Here is a 22219-nt window from a genome sequence, read left to right as displayed (position 1 = left end):
CCGGGGTCCCGATGCATTCTTTATGTCCCGCGCGACGTCTTATCGGAGTCAATTTAGGTATTTCCTGACGTATACAAATTGGTTCTTGAAATTTTAAAGAACCACGTTTCTTTGACGTTCGTTTGAGTGTCTTTTTTACTCTCACAATGTGAAACTCACCTGTATATTTCGCGAGGAACAGTTTTACTTTGCTTTATACCATCATCATCTGCTTTTGGCAGAACAGTCGTGGTCATGTGGAATTCTTGCTTATTAAAGCCTTGACAGATGTTTTCCATAGTTTTCGAACCGAGGCCCGGCGCACACACTCGTAAAGTGGGGTTTCAGTAAGGTCTTTCACTTGATCAGTCCAACGTATGGGGATACGTCCACGAGATCTCTTACCATTGACCCTATCCGAACAACAAGTTTCTCGATAGACATACATACAGATCGATAGATAATCCAATATTCGGTAGGCAGTGGTTTGACTCTGCCCCTGCTATTGCTGAAGTCCATGGGCGACGGTAACCACTCACCATCACGTGGGCCGTATGCTCGTCTGCCTAAAAGGGCAATTAAAAAATTCCATGTCCTATCTCAACGTGGATGGCGCCATTGATATGATGATGTATATCGGAGACGGTCATTAGTTTAGTAGCTAAACGAAGCGCATTACGATTCCCGAGAGATGGCAGCACGATTGCGGTATCATCGGAACTCGGCTAACTTCGTGCTACGACAGAGCCTAACCGATGGAGGCGCGTAGACGCCATCACACTTACCAACCAGCCTTCTTGAAGAGCGGTGCCTCCGTCCTAAGAACTGTCATTCGTTTTCGTTTGCTAACGTCAAGAGAAGATTTCTAAATTGTTCTAAGACAACAAACGTGATTGGTGTACTCAATAATTTCTCTTAGATCGATCACCTTATTCGCCCCTACGATGTCTGACGATGGTGTTAATAATTGTGGGTTCTCCGACATGTGTAAGCTTCCATAACCATTTAATACCAGATTAGCTCAAACAACAGTTTAAGCAATAAACTATCTCCAAGCCTCAATTCACTTGAATACAAATACATATATATTTTTGTTTAGAACTTGTAAGACGTCATGTAACGCATGCACACGACCAAATTCCAGTACTATCCCTATTTTTCCTTCGACGTCCTTCGACGTGTAAAATAGACAACGGTTCGCAAAATGATATGGATATCTGCCGCTTGTCACTGCCGTTCTGCCTTTTGGGGCGAACTCTATTCATGTATGCCAATATGAGAGAAAAAAAACCATATTCATTTTCAACGGCCATTGTACATGCGGAAACTAATTTCACACAAGTCAATCACGAGATACGAGGTTCGCCTTATAAGGAGACGACAAAGCGAGTAAGGTATCTTTTTTTTTTTAATTTCCGTGAAAAGCTGGTATCGGTGGCGATGGGCGCGTAGCAGACATTAAACAAATTGGCGGCGAGACAAAAAAAACTGTGCGGCCGCGCCTGCGAGCACTCACCTTAATGAAATTGAAACAACTCGATAGTCGAACTAATGTTTTTATCATCTCGTATCAATGCTATTATCAAACCGTAATAACTGTCTGTATATTGTATAAGTTAACAAAAAAATCGCTACGATATATTATAGTATACAGCCACATTTTACGTTTTATTTGTAAATCTGGCCGTAAATATTAGTAGAATAAAAAAAATTACACCCATTAATTTCATTTGAATTTGGAACCTGTCACTATTTAATAGGATTCGTGTTTTTTTGCAATTTTCGCGCCAATCTTTATAAAATATTCTTGGGATATTAAAATATTATGATGCACAATGCAAGTTATTATTATTATTTTCATTTATGATCATTACTTAACCGATAGAAAATGAATAGAGTGGTTGGTGTTGGAAACCCAACAAATTTGTATAAAACCTTTTTTATTGTTGTGGTTTTTGACATTACATTTGAATTTGAATTTTGGAATGTCTTAGTTTTGTCATTCTTTTTTATCTGTGTTATTGTACGCGATTTATATAATTTCTAAAATATACAAATTTTATACGTGCAATCCTCGCGAGTTTATTTATCAAGTTCCTTGCGCATCCTTATCATCCAGTCCACTAAAGTTGGTATTTTCGTAACAATTTGTAGTAAGTACTGCACACGAAGCTACAGTTTTAAAAGTAAGTTGTAAATTGGAACAATATTTGTAGCCAGTTTGTGTATTTAGTTTTAGTTTTACGTAAAAAAGATTTTATACACACGTTAACGCGCTCATTTTACTCACGCGTTAACCCTTTAAAAAACCACATTTTTTCGAGAAAGTGAAATCAATGCAAGCAAGATTCATCACTTTTAGTGCAAGTGTAAGTTTATCTGCTGTTTCAACATATCGACGCTTGAAAGGCAAACGTGACTAAGCGACAATAACTGTTTTGTACATAAATGATAGGCAATAACCATATTCGATGCGCCAACAAAATATATTTCTAGGTCTATTAAAATCATTTCAATCCTACAGCTACTAGCTAGATTACAATACAGCTAGATTCGTTAAAATAAATTTTGTTTTCAGATATTTCAACTTTAAATTAGTCTACTGTAAAGTTCACGCATTGTCGCTTAGTCACGTTTGCCTTTCAAGCGTCGATATATATATTTATTGTGTATACATTTCCAAGCCATTTATCCAATTTTAATGAAACTTGATGTAGTTGTTGTTGTAAATCCGGAGAAAGTTATATAATAGTATCATCAGTAGAAGATAGGTTGAAATAGTTTCAAGAAATCAATGTTATTATCATCACTATGTATTGTTACCCGCTAGTTTTGACCATAATAAAACAGCGGACTCTGATGTATGTGTATTTTTTTTATTTTATTTTTTATTTAATAAATTTTGTACACACAGCTGTTAGAAAAAAATGTGTGCGTGTACTAGTGTACACACGTAAGAAGTGAAACTTGTTTATGGCCTTATTTTTCGAAAAATGATCTACATGCAACTTTCTAGAAATTGGTTAAATAAAGTTAAATTAGATAAAGTTTAAACAAAAGGATTTTATTATCATAGACATGAATACAAATAATACAATTATTTCACTTTACCTTTTTGCTACTAAGATTATTACAGCATTTTAATAATACATCTCTTTGATATCATAATACCCTGGTACTTTTCTTCCTATAAATTAATAATAATAGCACGGTCCACGTGGTGTTAAATGGGGTTCCTGAGGTTCGTGAAGTTTGACCCACCTTGAGACATGAGGTCGATTTCTCAAATCCGAAACCATGCTTCAGAACATACCGCCGTTAATTATTAATAAATCTCTTTGCTATCATAATACCCTGGTACTTTTCTTCCTATTATTTTACGTAATAACAGTAATAAATAGCACGGTCCACGTGATATTATTAAGTGGGCTCCCTGAGATTATTGGAATTACAAAATGATTTCCGTAATCCACCTGGAGACATGAGGTCAATTTCTCAAATCGGAATCCATACTTCAGAACATACAGCCGTTAATTAATAAAGAAGGCTGTACGTCAGAGTAAAGTTATAATAATACATCTCTTTGATATCATAATACCCTGGTACTTTTCTTCCTATTATTTTACGTAATAACAATAATAGCACGGTCCACGTGATATTAAGTGGGTTACCTGGGATTATTGCAATTACAAAATGTATTCCGTGACCCACCTTGAGACATGAGGTCGGTTTCTCAAATGCGCATCCATACTTCAGAACATACAGCCGTTAATTAAAAGATGGCGCGTAACGGAAAAAAGTGACGCGTAACCGAAAAATGTGACGGTAAATTTTTTTCCAACGCCGATAAGGAAGTTTCACTTCAAAAATAGGACAGTAAGGATACAGAGTACAAGGGCAGTACTTATTTCACGTTGAAATCTCTTCCAGTAGGCCCGCAGAAGGAAAGAAGAATTAGGAACACAAACCTAGTGCATACAGTAAGCATTGGATATAATGATATATACATACATATACTTACTTTATATTGTAATACAATATACAAAAATATATGTACTTTTATTTAATATGGTAAGGTTAAATAGTGTTCTTTAACAGATTTCTTGAACGATGCTATGGTTTTGGACGCTCGTATGCTTGGAGGGAGGGAATTATATTTACCTACCTATTACTGGTGGTAGGACCTCTTGTGAGTCCGCGCGGGTAGGTACCACCACCGTGCCTATTTCTGCCGTGAAGCAGTAATGCGTTTCGGTTTGAAGGGTGGGGCAGCCGTTGTAACTATACTGAGATCTTAGAACTTATATCTCAAGATGGGTGGCGCATTTACGTTGTAGATGTCTATGGGCTCCAGTAACCACTTAACACCAGGTGGGCTGTGAGCTCGTCCACCCATCGAAGCAATAAAAAAAAAAATGTGTGCGTGTACTAGTGTACACACGTAAGAAGTGAAACTTGTTTATGGCCTTATTTTTCGAAAAATGATCTACATGCAACTTTCTAGAAATTGGTTAAATAAAGTTAAATTAGATAAAGTTTAAACAAAAGGATTTTATTATCATAGACATGAATACAAATAATACAATTATTTCACTTTACCTTTTTGCTACTAAGATTATTACAGCATTTTAATAATACATCTCTTTGATATCATAATACCCTGGTACTTTTCTTCCTATAAATTAATAATAATAGCACGGTCCACGTGGTGTTAAATGGGGTTCCTGAGGTTCGTGAAGTTTGACCCACCTTGAGACATGAGGTCGATTTCTCAAATCCGAAACCATGCTTCAGAACATACCGCCGTTAATTATTAATAAATCTCTTTGCTATCATAATACCCTGGTACTTTTCTTCCTATTATTTTACGTAATAACAGTAATAAATAGCACGGTCCACGTGATATTATTAAGTGGGCTCCCTGAGATTATTGGAATTACAAAATGATTTCCGTAATCCACCTGGAGACATGAGGTCAATTTCTCAAATCGGAATCCATACTTCAGAACATACAGCCGTTAATTAATAAAGAAGGCTGTACGTCAGAGTAAAGTTATAATAATACATCTCTTTGATATCATAATACCCTGGTACTTTTCTTCCTATTATTTTACGTAATAACAATAATAGCACGGTCCACGTGATATTAAGTGGGTTACCTGGGATTATTGCAATTACAAAATGTATTCCGTGACCCACCTTGAGACATGAGGTCGGTTTCTCAAATGCGCATCCATACTTCAGAACATACAGCCGTTAATTAAAAGATGGCGCGTAACGGAAAAAAGTGACGCGTAACCGAAAAATGTGACGGTAAATTTTTTTCCAACGCCGATAAGGAAGTTTCACTTCAAAAAAAACATTGAAGAAAAGTATAATTATAAAAAAAAAAAAACGAATTTCCGTGAAGTTTTTACAAAATATCAAATACGCTTAGCTTCATCAAAATTGGGTATCGCAAAAAAAATATATGTAAATTTTTGGAATTTACTTTTTACCTACTTCCTTTTCTTATAGGCGTTAGAAATTTCGTTACTAAAGTAACTGTGTTTGATTGTTACCCTTTCACGCCCTAAACACGGATACGAGCTTGTCGGAATTCGATTTGGAAATGTAATAGTTTGAAAACCGCTAAAAAAACAGGATTTGGAGAAGTTGCATTGGAATACTTGTGATTATTTTTTTTTATTGCTAGTTGGGTGGACGAGCTCACAGCCCACCTGGTGTTAAGTGGTTACTGGAGCCCATAGACATCTACGACGTAAATGCGCCACCCACCTTGAGATATAAGTTCTAAGGTCTCAATTATAGTTACAACGGCTGCCCCATCCTTCAAACCGAAACGCATTACTGCTTCACGGCAGAAATAGGCAGGGCGGTGGTACCTACCTGTGCGGACTCACAAGAGGTCCTACCAACAGTAAATAATGATGTAGATAATGAAATGTCGATTTCCCCAATGACGAAATAGCATCGTATTGTAAAATGGTCGTATCGTATTGTACTTTACTGTTGGTAGGTACCACCGCCCTGCCTATTTCTGCCGTGAAGCAGTAATGCGTTTCGGTTTGAAGGGTGGGGCAGCCGTTGTAACTATACTAATACCTTAGAACTCATATCTCAAGGTGGGTGGCGGCATTTATGTTGTAGATGTCTATGAGGTCCGGTAATCCCCTAACACCAGGTGGGCTGTGTGCTCGTCCACACATCTATGCAATTTTTTTAAATGTAAAATGCAATTTTTATTAATACACGTAATGAATGGATGTGTAAGCCCTCAAGAGTAGGTACCTCCATCGTGCCTCTTTCTGCCGCGAAGTTATAATGCAGGATGGTTTTAAACGTGGGACAATAGTCACACAATACGACGGAGAGCTCAACGACTTTCATGTTGTTCATATCCACACAATAATAATAATGGTTGGCCGCGAACTCGTCCGCCACAAAATCTATTCACTATTTTGTTAATTGTAAGGTTTCTTATTATTTATATTATTATGATTATATAGGATCCTGTAGATATTAAGAATTATTAGTAAATACTAGCTGACCCGGCAGACTTCGTAGTGCCTCAATCGATAAATAAAAGACCTAAACTTTTGTATAAAATAAACTTAAAACAAACAAAAGGAATCCGTCCGACGGGGGACACGTCAAAGGAAAAACAATTTTTTTATTTTTATTTATTATAATTCCGAGCATTTTCATATTTATTTACCTTTTAAACCTTCTCTGGACTTCCACAAATGATTCAAGATCAAAATTAGCCAAATCGGTCCAGCCATTCTCGAGTTTTAGCGAGACTAACGAACAGCAATTCATTTTTATGTATATAGAAGATAAGATGAAGCAATTGCAAAGCTTTGCTTATATCGCAAAACCATTAAAATATTATTAATTATTAGTTGCTCAATTCATTGCTTTTAAAGTCACGTGACTAAGCCACGTGATCGGTATATTTAAAAGTGATTGCAGGCAGTCAGAAAAGAGCAGTTGAATAAGACGCATCAATGTAAAATTGGCAGATTAAATCAGAGTGTGATTTAAGTTATTCTGCTTAATTGATACATTTGACACCCAAAAATAATAGATCGAAGAACTTCGACAGTGAAGCAATTCACAGACGCGGGCTAAGCGAAACAAATCGTCGAAGTTGCATCGCTTCTGGAGATTCACAAGTTTGTTGGCGGAAAAAAAAACCTTGATCGTCCGGGAATCGAACCTTAAACTTTTTCAATCGTCCCCGCGTCTTAGATTTTTTTATCAACTCTCCACCGACTCAATCCTGTCCTTGTTATCTCGCTCATAAATCTTCCACGTCGAATTCCTTGAAGATATGTCTTAAAATACAGAGCTTTGATGTTATTTACTTAAAAACTCATATTATTTGCTTATACATAATATAAACGTTTTTGTTTATTTTTGTTTATTGTTCAATGCCTTTTGCTCTATATCGTCTAACATATGAAAATGGATGTTTGTTTGTTCGTAAAATAAACGGTGTCTTTTGATTAAGTTGAAACTGGATATAGATTTTAGTGAGAATTTATATTTTAGCGAAGATTTTCAACTTAGTACCTCAAACACACGTCAGACAGTACGGCCTTAGTTTCAACATATACATAAGTCCTATATTTAATGGTTTTTTTTTGTTGCCCTTGTAGGCAAACATGCATACGGCCCACCTGATGGTGAGTGGTTACCGTCGCCCATGGACTTCAGCAATGCCAGGCGCAAAGCCAAGCCGCTGCCTACCGTTAAATAGTATAGTAATAAATAGTTTGTAGTGAATAACGACTGGGCTTCGTGTTTACAACTAATAAATAAATGTATCACACGTACCAAATTTCGTCGGTACAAAACTTTAATTATTAATTATTATTGAAAACAAATTTAATATTAAACAACACATTTTATCTCAGCTATGTCATGCTATGTGTATTTAATTAAATAGCAAATAAATTGTCTTATAGTTCAGTAGAATTATAAAACAGCCCACAGATACAATCGACTGAGTTTCTCGCCGGATCTTCTCATGGTGGGTCGCAATTCTAATCCGGTGGTAGATTCAGCGAAGCACTGCTCTTATTAGAGCTAGTGCTAGCAAGCAGTCTCAAATTAAGCCCCATGATCTCACCTACCCGTCCGCATGTAGTTGTAGTAGCCCCATACGCTACCAACGATTCTCATTGTCGTATCACTCTTGTCAGAGCGGTCGTGGTCGTAATACTGTTTTTTTTATTGCTAGATGGGTGGACGAGCTCACAGCCCACCTGGTGTTAAGTGGTTACTGGAGCCCATAGACATCTACGACATAAATGCGCCACCCACCTTGAGATATAAGTTCTAAGGTCTCAAGTATAGTTACAACGGCTGCCCCACCCTTCAAACCGAAACGCATTACTGCTTCACGGCAGAAATAGGCAGGGCGGTGGTACCTACCCGCGCGGACTCACAAGAGGTCCTACCACCAGTAAAATTCAGTATCATTGCTGTGGGCACATGTTATGCGCCTCACGGGCAATCGCGACTTCTCCCGGTTTATAGTGAGCCTGGTACACTCATGCAAACAAGCCAAGTGACGACTTAACTTGGTCGGTCCATTGCATGGGCAACCTTCCATGCGGTCTGGTGCCTTCTACATTGCCTTCAACGACAAGGCTCTCTATGGAGTCATTTCCTCGCTGGGAGACTGGTCCAAAAAATTATAGTATGCACCCATGCACGAGCGAAAGACGCTGCTTAATGCCAAGTTCTTGAAGATTAGGTAGTTAAAAACAAAACATTTTCCATGACAGCCAAACTATAAGGAAATTTAGTGCTCAATAAATTTAATGGGGCCAAAAACTGAACATAGACGTTATCCCGGGAGATTACTCGCTTCCATCGAACTTATTGCCGGGAATGGGACCCGAATGATCGGGAACGACCTAGACGGACCCTAATAGCGCTCGGAGATCGACTTCGGACCCTACAATGCGGTTATATCTCTCTACAGTTTTATCTTTAGTATCGTTTTGAGAACGTAAAACGGTAATTCAACGTTATGAACTTGTTTTCGCAATGTAAATTTGCTTCGGTAGTTTGAATTGTTAATGTACGTTCGGCCGACTGCCCCAGATAGGAGTCGTGTTTTTTCTATTGTAAATATGTTGTGTATTGTTTTTTGGCACGCGATTTTAACATTCATTACGAACTTTGTTCAATATGTTATGATTGCGAATGCTTTCTTTTATCCTGATAGCCTTGAGAGGCTATTTCAGTTTCTCCTTGACGTCCAGGTGAGCTCACGGGGCTCAAACCGGGAGTGTTACTAACACTGGCCCTAGCAAAAGCAGTGCTTGGCAGAAACTACCATCGGATCGGAAACGCAACCCACTGGGAAGATCCGGCGAGAAACTCAGTGGGCTGTGTCTATGGGTTAAAATCGCTCGTCGAACCCTTCGTCGCAAGCAACGGGTTCGACGAGGACGGTGACCGGTGCTTGTGGTACCTAAAAGCACCGTTAATGGATTTGGAGGATCTGTAATGACGTATTTAGGGCGACGTCGACTGTTTATCATTCCGTCTACAAGATCGGGTATGAGTGAACGCTGGAGACCATGCGTTTCACTGTCCGAAAAACATTTTAATATTTCAGTGGAGTTTGGACTAAGTTTTTTTATAACAATGTAATGATAGCATGTAATTGCTTTTGAATTTAGTGAAGGGAAACCCTCTGGGCCTATTCTTATACCTAGCGCTGACAAACTATGTACTCCTGTAACGTAACCCCATACGTAATTCCAATGCTATTGAAACTTCCTTGAGCTCATGTCATGGGCTCCCATATAAATTAATAATAACATAAAGTGGTGAGCTCATCGATACAACAATAAAAATAAAACAAAGAATTCGACCTTGATTATTGTATGAATTTGTATCTTCACATTCAAAATCTTTTTATTCTTAATTAACATTGCCAGCACACAAATACCTGATAACTGAATTATTACTTACACAATATTGCCCGCCGAGGTTATTTTTTTAACTTTCATTAGCTTCATTGCTATGCTTGTATTTTTTTATGATATAACAGAATCTTTGAACGTAATTTTTACCGACTTCAAAAAGTCCGATATACATGAAAATTGCACCCGGATGACGATATTATAATTTTAATATAACATAATTTTGCTCTGAAATCCAGGATCGATCGAACAAAAAAATATGAAATTAATTCTTAATTCAGTTTTGCTACAGCGTGTTTCTTTTTAAATTAATTACTTACCTTTTAATTGGCACTAATTTAAAACTTTCGAAGCGTTTTATTGAACTATTATTCTATTAAACACCAAAAAGTAATTAAGTAGGAGAAGCACGCGCCTGTACCACCTGGTCGCGCGTGTGAACTTTAGATCACAGGACTCCTGATTACGGGCAGTTAGCAGGCGCGAGGGAAATCATTTAGGGTAAACCGACCAAAAGTTTACAGTGAACGTGGTTGTAGGGCTGGCCGAAATTTGTTTACCAACAAAATTATTGTTTTTCATCATACACAACACACCTAGAAAGTAGTCCTTAGATACTATAGTCTGAATGGCGCTTTCCACTTAGTCATGAGTTCGAAGTTTCAATTGACGTCAATTAATATTTAGTGTACGGACTAAGAAAGAATTGTAGACTAGTAGATATATCGTGCTCGTAATTATGTCAGTAAAGACGAACAATCTAACAAAATAAAATGAATTTTGCTAACAATAAAACCTAGAAGTATTGAAAACACTCTTGATGATATTCAGAGGAAATTATATATTTTACCATATGAAAAACATTACGATTTTTCTTCTTTCTATAGCAATCCTCAACTTTAAAAGGTTATACTTAGTTCTGAGCATCACGTGAGCCGTTTCGCTGTCCGCATTGCGTAATAATAAAATTAAAAAAAATGTTCGCATGCCAACCCTGCGCGAATGTTAACGAGGCGTAACATTTTTGACTTTCGTCCCTTATTCGGACGGCAAGATTGTTTTTTGGACTGTTTCGAGTTTAAACTTGTTACGGACGCGGGTCCGGTAATTGTTTTAAACGACACGACGCTGCGCGTTAAATTTTATTACTTATCTGTTACATTTTAAATATGTTTTGCTATAGTAGACAAGTCAGCATTACTGTGGCTCTTAATAAGAAATATTATTCTATTAAAGAATGAGGAAACCCTTCTAAAACCCGTCTATTAAGATCATGTAAGATCCTCTTCGTAAATCTTAAACCATAAAATATAATACAAACGCTTATATTAAAAAAGGGTAATTTGATCAGCTTATCTTTATCGATTGCTGGTTATGCCGAGGTTTGGCTTCCCGGGGCAATTATAAATGCTTTCTACTAAAGCACGTATTCGACATGGGCCTATGAGCAACTTCCGTGACGGAATAGCACACGTCATAAAAATGAAATTAGCTAAATTGAATTTAAGCTGGTGGTAGGACCTCTTGTGAGTCCGCACGGGTAGGTACCACCACCCTGCCTATTTCTGCCGTGAAGCAGTAATGCATTTCGGTTTGAAGGGTGGGGCAGCCGTTGTAACTATATTGAGACCGTAGAACTTATATCTCAGATGTCTATGGACTCCGGTAGCCTCTTAACTCCAGGTGGGCCGTGAACTCGTCCACCAACCTAAGTAATAAAAAAAATGATTCCACAATCAAAACTGATAAGGGAGTTTGTTTGTCTGCACGGATAACCAGCACTTGTCATCCAATAGCACAGCCAACAATACTGTCGTAGCGTGCAACTATTTGACAGGACATAAGACTACAACGACTAGACATATACTAAGACAGAGACTTGACAAGAATTTGAAAAGAAACAAAGAGAGAAATGGAAAGAGCGTGGACGTGACTAGTACTTTTAATGCTTCCTAAAAGACGGAGATGAACCAGACGACAAGGAACGAATTGACCGTTCTCATATGTAATAGACGACAAAAGAACTAACCAACCGGTCAAATACGATTGAGATTTTGAACTCATATTTCAAAGTGGTGCGTCCGTGTTACGGTTAACATTTTGATATCTAGGGATTCCAATAACGACTTACAACTACAAAATACTACTATAGCACGGTGACGAGAGACGGTAGTAGTAGCAGTAACTTGGCCATGCATACACATTTCTTTTCTTAACAGTATGGACAGATGTACATTTCTGACGTCCATAAACCAACAAAAACTGCCTAATATCAGATTCTGATGAGTTCTGCCATGAATACCTACTTAAAGTTCTGGCTGCACCCTTAGCCAACTCTCTTTTTTTAAGTGCAACTCCATTATTGATGGTCGGCAATCCCTTAATCCTGTTCGTGTATAGAGCCTTAAATCATTTAGAACCTTATTTTGCCATCTGTCTTAGCCTACGTGATCTTTAAATCACTCTAAATGAGCAGATGAAGAGAAAGACTGCCACCTTGCCACCCACCTTGATACATGAGGTCTTCAACAAACTATATTATGATATTATAACCCTAGACTATATAACGCTGCAGAAATTAGAAAAATCATAATACCTTTCTTCTTGCTTCGGTTTCCTCAATACTGAGGGTCGTGACCACCTCCTCGCAACAAGAGTTTATTACGAACCATTCCACGCCATTTGCCTCTATCTGCCGCCGAGTGTAGAGCATCGTGAACTGTGGTGTCGAGGGTAGTGCGGATTTTTTTATTTTTTTTTATTGCCCTTGTAGGCAGACGAGCATGCGGCCCACCTGATGGTGAGTGGTTACCGTTGCCCATGGACTTCAGCAATGCCAGGGGCAGAGCCAAGCCGCTGCCTACCGCTTAATACTCTCCACAAGCCTCGTTTGAAGAAGGACATGTCATAGCGCTCGGGAAACACCGTGGAGGGGAGCTCATTCCATAGCCGGATGGTACGTGGCAAAAAAGATCTCTGGAAACGCACTGTGGATGACCGCAGTGGCTCCAGGTAGTACGGATGAACTCTACTCCGGTGGCGGGCGATGCGATGGTAAAAACGAGATGCCGGTATCATCTCGAACAATTCCTCAGAGCACTCCCCATGGAACATACGGTACAAAATACAGAGGGAACCGAAGTCCCTCCGCAGACCCAGAGGTTCCAAACGATCCGTGAGGTTGGGATTATCGACAATCCGAACGGCCCTCCTCTGTATGGAGTCAAATGGAAGAAGCTGGTATTTGGGAGCCCCGGCCCAGAGATGGGAGCAGTACTCCACGCGAGGCCGAACTTGTGCTTTATAAAGCAGAAGCCTTTGTCCAGGCGTGAAGTACCGCTTCGCTCTGTTGAGGACTCCCAGCATTTTGGACGCCAACTTGGCTTTGCCTTCCAAATGACTCCGAAACTGGACATGGTCAGTCCGGCGTGTCTGGCCTCTACCTCGTGTTCTTCTTCCGTTCACCTTGCCAGTCACCATTAACTTCTCCAAGCTACCGTGATCGTAATACCTACCTAGCAATAAATACACCGTTCGATCAATAAACGCGATTTCAATCGTGGCGATGAAAAACACCAGACGGCCTGTACACAAATTTAATTGAGCTGCCAAAACAAGTACGCGTCTATTAGCTATTCGCATCTCGCTCGCGAGACGATGTAAAAGGCGTCAAATATTGACTCTGGCGTTAATAAGATCGTGGATCCTATGTTTAACTTTCCCGAAATTAGATCAAAATTCTAGACGCAGGATTTCGTTTGAGTACATTCGAATATTCTGAGAATCTAAAGTTAATTTGAATGTGAAATAGGTAATACAATATTGTTTAACAAATATAATAACATATTACCTAACAATTGTCGATTGCTCTGTTATCGAGTTGTATTTGTTTTGGGCGCAAACAATCGTGGTCGCTACATGAAGCTCAAATTGCTTATGGCGCTTAAGAAGTATAGAGCCAGATGGTACATTACTGGTGGTAGGACCTCGTGTGGACTCACACGCGGACGTACCACCACCATACACATATATGCCTATTTCTGCCGTGAAGCAGCAATGCGTTTCGGTTTGAAGGGCGGGACAACCGTTCTAACTATATTGAGACCTTATAACTCATATCTCAAGGTGGGTGGCGGAATTTACGTTGTAGATGTCTATCGGAGCCCATCCATGAATGTGAACTCAATGCATTAAAAAAATTAAAAAAACATGGTAAATATGATAACTAGAAAAGTTCTGTTTATGAACGCAGCTACGCCAGTATAGAGGGATAACCTTTTTGTTGTTGTTTTAATAGGCAGGCAAGTATACGGCTCACTTGATGATTAGTGGTTGCTGAAGATATTGGATATAAAGAATGCAGGAGACCTAGTTGGGCTAGCTTATACCGTTCAGGACTCTTTGGCAACATCAAAATAAAAATAATAGTATGATCTAAAACAATTGGTTAGAGCATTCCTCTTGGGACTGATTCCCTTACCTCCTTCCATAGCTACATGTAGCAATGAAGCTCGCTGAAACCTAACCAGCTCCAACAAGGTCATCCAGTGAAATACTCGATCCAGAAATGAGTTCAGTAAAGGCTATGACATTATTTGAACCCCTCTGACGTAAGATTTATTGAGGAAATCAGCTCGGAGGTATTTCGCGCCAGATGCTATAACTGATCCCGGTTATTGAGTTATGTTATTGCTGTACCCAGGGGTATGTTGGCTTCTCCCTAAGCACGTTGGTCACGTGGATTTTTTATACTTGTAATTGGCATTTTTGGATATTCGGATATTCACTTTAACAATTTGCCACTTTCCTACCGCAGGCATTTGGTGTTTTAACTTGTTAGTGATTATCTTCTGTTGTACGTATTATAAATTATACAGCACATGTATCTGACCTCACAAAGAACAAATAGATATAAAAACGCTTTTACATATTTCTCGAATGTGTTGAAAAAGAATTACACACACGCACACACACACACACACACACACACATATAATAAAAGTAACATCAGAGAAACTTAGAGAGCTTTATCATTATCTCGTAATAATATATACTATAATACATATATAGTAGCTTTATTTTACAGAGAATTTAATAAACCTTAACACGACATCAAAGTGAGATTGAATTCGAATGTTTGTAATTGGAAACAGAAGTAGTGCCATTACTGTCAACAAAATGTTGTGAGCCATCCGACACGTTCGGTCCAAGACACGAGAGATGTCTATACTATAAAGTATAAGCCTTCGTATTTACGAGAACACGCTCTGTTGAAGAATTTATGCGGAACGATCTTGGCGTTTGATTTAGCGATTGAAATTCTGCCATTTTCTATTTCAATACGTCGGCTATCCAGTAACTAATGGTAGGACCTCGAGTGAGTCTGCACGGGTAGGTACCACCGCTCTGCCTATTTCTGCCGTGAAGGAGTAATGCGTTTCGGTTTAAAGGCAGCCCTTGTAACTAAACTGAGACCTAAGAACTCATATATCAAGGTGGGTGGCGGCATTTACGTTGTAGATGTCTACGGACTCCGGTAACCATTTCACACTAGCTGAGCTGTGAGCTCGTCCACCTATCTAAGCAATAAAAATAAATAAAAAATAAATGTAAATGAATCGTTGTCCAAGCATTCTTCAATCACTATTAACAGCCTGTGAGCATTTATAAGCACATTTTACTTAGCTTATACCATTTACAGTACCTACCTACCGTAACTAGCTACCTTGACACACGTTGTCGAAACAAATGTATTTACATTTGTCTTACTCCTAAATTAGTAGGTAGTACATGAACGATTTGTACCAAAAATGGGCAAGATTATGGCAGCTAGCTAATTCCTTTGTAAAAGTTATTCATGGGCTTGTGATTTTTATCTGTAAATAAATTGTTCGTTAATTATACCAAACCTTAATGTATAGAGAGCTATCGTTACTAGATTAAGAGATGATTATGTAGAATAGTCAATAAATATTCTAGAAAACCATCTCTTTGTGAAATATAGAATCCATATATTATGTGGGATGGCATGGCGAAATCTAGTGGATATTTAATTTAACAACAAAATCTTTTATTTTTTCAAAAAATACTATTCGTAACATCGTCGTGTCAATTTTATGACTGTCATTTATATTTTCTTATGTTAAAATAAAATTTTTGTGCCAGTGTGAATTGACCAAAAAGTATCAATCTTCCCACTTACATGTGTATTTATAATAATATATAATACTTTTTTGTTAGGAATATTGTGTTCTTTTTTTTATAATAAAAAACTTTATAAGGTATTATAAAAAAAAAGTTATATTTGATATTCAAAACTAATTTAATCAAACGATTAACAAATAAAAATAATGCTTTTGAATACTTTTGATACATTAGAGCGTAAGATCACAATATTATGAGACAAACGCTACTATGTCCATCTAAAATGAGATAAAGAATAGAAATAAAAAGAACCAAATGAAAGAGCATACACAGAAGATACGTCATTTAATAGAGATATTGGAGCTTTTCTTTTCAATTGACATATCCCTACAAAACCCCCACACACACACGACACGTTAAAAATGAAACCAAAACATATAGAAGACTTAACTACGCCGATAATTCTATTGCGAACTCCGTAATTCACGTCAATAAATTAAATCCGAGCCTCTAACGAAATTAAGCGAGCCCCATTAGTCCATTAAGATGGCCATAATACAGCGATCGTCCCTGGGCATTATAAACAGCTCTAGGAAGGACCGGGGGTCGCACGCTTAAAGCAAGTCCTCGTAAATCTGGGAGCGGAAGCGTGTTAACAGAATATATTCCATTGTATTTTTCTTGGACACGCAAAGAGGCAAAACAATATGTAGGTCATCAAGTTGTTAAGCCGTGTGGTGATCTTTTTTTTTTTATTGCTTAGATGGGTGGACGAGCTCACAGCCCACCTGGTATTAAGTGGTTACTGGAGCCCATAGACATCCACAACGTAAATGCGCCACCCACCTTGAGATATAAGTTCTAAGGTCTCAAGTAAGTTACAACGGCTGCCCCACCCTTCAAACCGAAACGCATTACAGCTTCATGGCAGAAATAGGCAGGGTGGTGGTACCCACCCGCGCGGACTCACAAGAGGTCCTACCACCAGTAATTACGCAAATTATAATTTTTGCGGGTTTTTGATTTTTATTACACGATGTTATTCCTTCACCGTGGAAATCAATCGTGAACATTTGTTGAGTACGTATTTCATTAGAAAAATTGGTACCCGCCTGAGATTCGAACACCGGTGCATCGCTCAACACGAATGTACCGGACGTCTTATTCCTTAGGCCACGACGACTTCAAGAGTAATAGATCTAGAGTAGTACCACCCTATTTCTTGCTACGAGAGTCATACAAGGAGACTAAGAGAAAAACTGAGTTTATTGCTTAGATGGGTGAACGATCTCACGGCCCACCTTTTGTTAAAAGGTTAGAGTTGTTTTTTTTTTGAGTGAAATCAATAATAGTCTTGATGTGTCAATGAGTGATCCAAATTTAGATAAAGAATAAGAAATATTTTAAGAGAAATAAACTTCTGAAGAAACGCTTCACCGATATGTGAATAAAGGATGTGCTCAAATTTCGGATCTGTGAGATCGGAAACCGGATTCGGTTATATTACGCCTGAGCCACGAACACAAGTATACAATTCCAAATAAATAAAAGATTAATACGAAGCGGAATTTTCATTTTGACGCGTTTTCAAAGAAACGAAGCCAGCGGGAATCCGACGTCGATTGATTGAACTCGAAATATTCGTTCGTAAATCTTAAATAAACCGTTTTCAAGTTAATTAGAAATTCGTTTTGCGAATTCGCAAGGAAGACCCTGTTTCTTAAGAGCCGTATCCCTAATTGTATTTGGCATTCTCATTTTATGTGATCGACAGATGCTTAAGGAAGATATTCCTATAAATACACAAATACTATGCAAATACAGTACGTTTCTGAAAATCTTTTTTCGCACATACCATTTTGCTCTGGAACGAATATCTCTAGACTACGTTTTCCGACATCCGCTTAGTACCTAATGCCACTAAGACATGGAAAGATTTATTTTTACATTATACCCCGGAATTATCATCATCTTCTTCTCAATGCCTTTTCATTACCCAAGATCAGTGTTAAGTTCTTGATGTTGGCTTAGAATATAATAATTGTTTTATACTAGCACCTAAGCTATGTTCAGCTTGAGCTATTTCTTGCTATTCCTTTCGCTTGTCATCTCCGATTTTTTCGTCACCATTATCACTTGGAATTTAACCTGTGACCGAGATATCGAAGTTCGTAACTTTTGTTGAAGGATCATTTGTTTTTACATCTTTATTTTAGAGGCCTTATTAATTTGTGACAGTGTCGTCTTTTTATTCTTCTTACAATATCTATCTTATCAATTAATATCCTCGTTGCGTCGATAATCCTCAATGCTGAGGGTCGTGGCTTTCATGGGAAAATAGACATGGTGGGGCATTCCGTCCTTCCACGGCAGTGCTTTTGGAAGAGATTTAGTTCAAGGCCGCTGAAGCCTTATTTGGGTCCGGTTAATTAACCGCTGCCAGACATTCGGCATTGGCTGTTTTACGGTGGAAAGGTCGAACTTCAACTCAACCCTCCTCGTTATTTATATACAAAAATCAATTAATACACAAACTACTATAATCTAATAATAAGGACATGAGACATCACTAAATTTTATTTGATTGCCTGGGTAGATTGCGCAAAGTCGCCTGGTACCTTCTGAAAAAGGTGAATCCAAATCGGTATTACAATTTCCCCAAATCTTTGCTCAGGAACTATCGGCGTAAGGGCCATTTTTGACACATTCACTTAATATATGTGGCACATCATCGATAATTTCCCAATATGGGCACGTGGGTGTAATTATCTTTCCCAATAGAGGAAATTTCAGAGTTAGGCAAATTTTTTTTTGATGAGCTATCTTCCTAACGATCAAGTGTACATTAAACACGTTACCAACGCATCTCACATTACTCAATGTAAACGTAACATAAGCGCAAACATCCGAAATCCCCGGCTTAGTTGTGTAAATTCTAAAATAGCGAACGAGAAGCGTCTTAAGCGGAACTCGCCAAGTTATGACAAACGACCGCCACTGATCCCGGCTGCGTGTTTCGTGCAAATATTTGCAGGGAAACTTTCAGGTGGTATTAATTCTGGCGTTCCGGTTGTACTTGTAAGCTCGCGTCGTGCTGTTTACCGACATTCGAATGTATGTTGATCAATTACAAAAGAAATTACTAATAACTCAATTAATTTATCTAAAAGCCCTTATGCGACTGCAGACTTCGGACTTTGGCCTTATTTTATCAAATTGCTACTACTAAACTAAAATATTTCATTAAATAATTTTCGCTCCATTAGAACACCTTTCGCAGAACGATAATCGGTTTGTCCGATTATTCCTTTTTAGTTCAGATGTACCGGTATTTCGCCTTTTATTTACCTTATTTCTTGACATATATTTCTCATGAGCGATGAAAAGTTTGGATAAATGTTAGCCATACCCTTAAACTTTTATTAGTACGTGATGCTTATCAACAAAACTAACACCAGAACCACTGTTTGCATTGTTGCTAAATGCGTGTCCAATCTCCAACATATCCTTTTGTATTTAGACAAAACATGAACGAATTATTTTGGCTCATAGCTGCAATTTGCTCATGTATCTATTTGAGTATTCATAATTGCATTTCGCGATCATAAATTCTTACATCTTCTTCAATAGTATGATTTGGCATTCTGTCGTCAATATTGCTGATGGAATGGGCCGTAATTGTTTGCCTGTCAGCGTTACCAAATAACGAAACTAAATCTTGCCGTTCAAATCACCGAACACACGAAATAAACTCTTCACTTCCAACAGCCGAGCTCCAAGCCCATTCATAAACAAGAGTATAGGGGTAAATATTTGTATTCCCGTTGTTGAAAGTGTCGTGATTTATCACGCGTAGACCCTTCGGACGTGTGAATGCGTCTTAATATGTCTTCAGCTCCGAAGGGATTAAGAGCAACGATTCATGTTTATAAATTGAGCTTAGTTTGAAGAACTCTCTTTGTTTTTAATTTATTTAGCGCGTGTTGCCGTGTCGTTTAGAGTTAGGGCCTTTTACCCCTCGATGTATTCTACAAATATATAAACTATATTTCAAATCAAATCAAATCAAATCAAAAAAGTTTTATTCAACATAAATGAAAGTACATACTTGTTGAACGTCAAAAGAATTACCGCCAATTCACAAGAATTAGCCTCCGTCCTGAGAAGAATTGGCAAGAAACTCAGCGGGCATGGCTTTTTTTTTTTTTTTTTAAATATTAGATTTTTTTATTTATTTTAAATATAGGTTTTTTTAAATATTCATTTTTACAATAAGTAATTATAACATAACAATTATTACAATATTGAAATGCCCGGAGCGAGCAACTCATTCCCACTTTGTGCAATCTTCTAGATAATCATTGACTTTATAGTAAGCTTTATTGCACAGATGTTCTTTAATAGTTTTCTTTAATTTCGAAGTAAACAATGTTTAATACTGCAATTGAAAACCTATTTCTAGCAACACTGTTATATTGGTTATTGTGTAAGTGATCAGACTCGACGTCTAATTAATTGGTAACCCCGTGATGACAGAGGCGCGTCTATCACTGTATTAATTTATCTGAATAATTGGGAGTCTGTCGCGGATATAATGTCGTGGACCGTTGAATATTCACTAAACATAACACAATTAAAATTTGAAACCGTTTTTTTTTTATGTCTATCTATTTGCACTTGTCCTAGATAAGTGTGCAATTTCTTAAGTTAGTCGGACGACTGGACTTGTTGTAAAGTTGAAAAACTCCGCTACATAGGTGCTTTTAATAAAAATCAGTCCGTATGTAGACGCATCATTTCGAAAAGCAGTTGATACACTTTTACATATAACTACTAAAATTTTTGAGACAAATTTCCGCCTCTTTCCTTATACTAGTGGTCGCCTAGTAGTCGTAATTCAACTGTAATTAATTTGAATGATAAGTCTGAACATCAATACGGTTCTATTGTCATAGACTAAACTTCTATAATCACATCTTTCGCCAAGACTACACTATAGACAAATAATATTAATCAATTCTAAATTTGACTACATACTGTAACAATAAACAAAAGAGCATAATTAAAATACCTATGCATAATTAAAAAAATTATGGCATTCTGCACTCCTTCTCTACATTCATTGGATCGTTTGCCTACGTTTGTCGCTAGGGGCGCTGTTCCAACTGCATACAAATTTGAGTTAACTTTTACGCTATCGAGAACGTTAAAAAACTCGCCCTAAGCGAACTGGTCCTTGTTCACTAGACGAGCCGTCACGAAGAGCCTAGTTCGCGCTGAAATGTTACCTGAGTCCGTAAACTCGACAAGAAAAATGATGTAAAATTCAAAACGTGAAACATGAAACGTGACTGCTTAGTTACGCGTCTGTAGAGGGTCTCACGAAAAAGCGATTTCTTAACCAACAAACTCTTCCGCTTCTTAGTCGAATACTTCATTGCTGAAGGTCGTGTCCTTGAAAGCCCTTCGTGGCTCTTTGTACCCTCAGCTTCCATTTACTTCGGTTTTCGGCTTCTCTCAGGGCGTTCGCAACAGAGTCCAGTGAGCGCAGTTATCTGATCCGACCAACGGTTTGGTGGCCGGCCGGCGGGTCTTTTCCCTTCTACCTTGCCCACGACAATCAATCTTTCAAGATTGTCTAGTGGCCACACACATTAACCTCTACACATTTCCAATCTATACTAATATTATAAAGCGGAAGAGTTTGTTTGTTTGAACGCGCTAATCTCAGGAGATACTGGCCCGATTTGAAAAATTCTTTCAGTGTTAGATAGCCCATTTATTGAGGAAGGTTATTATAGCATCACGGTAAGACCAATACAAGTGGAGCACCAATAAAGAATGTTTCAAAATAGGGGTTTAAATAGCTTCCATTAGCTTAACATTCTATAATTCAAAAATATTTTCACTTTCAACGTAAATGAAGTGGGAGGTAAAATTTTGCGTTATGCCAAAGTAAGTATTCCACGCGGACGGAGTCGCGGGCATAAGCTTGTATATACTAATATTATAAAAAGGAAACATTTCTTTGTTTGTTTGTATTAAATAGGCTCCGAAACTACTGAACCGATTTGAAAAATTCTTTGAATTGAGTTGAATTGTTTGAAAAAAGTTAGGGATCCTTACTAAAACTCCAATAATGTAAC

General features: G+C 37.9%; 1 protein-coding gene and 1 long non-coding RNA gene across 11 annotated transcripts in view; both read left to right on the top strand.

Annotated features, from left to right (window-relative positions):
* Nucleotides 1-22219, top strand: part of LOC105841880 (disintegrin and metalloproteinase domain-containing protein 11) — a 576915-nt gene that overhangs the window by 483633 nt on the left and 71063 nt on the right. The gene's annotated exons all lie outside the window — the stretch shown is intronic.
* Nucleotides 1980-4029, top strand: LOC134199450 (uncharacterized). Its single transcript, XR_009973940.1, has 2 exons — nucleotides 1980-2165; nucleotides 3910-4029. It is a non-coding gene; the product is annotated as an uncharacterized LOC134199450 (long non-coding RNA).

The sequence above is a fragment of the Bombyx mori genome, chromosome 10 (genome assembly GCF_030269925.1).
Source record: "Bombyx mori chromosome 10, ASM3026992v2".
NCBI lineage: Eukaryota > Metazoa > Arthropoda > Insecta > Lepidoptera > Bombycidae > Bombyx > Bombyx mori.
The sequence above is the reverse complement of the archived record's forward strand: the minus strand, read 5'-3'. Positions and strand labels throughout refer to the sequence as shown.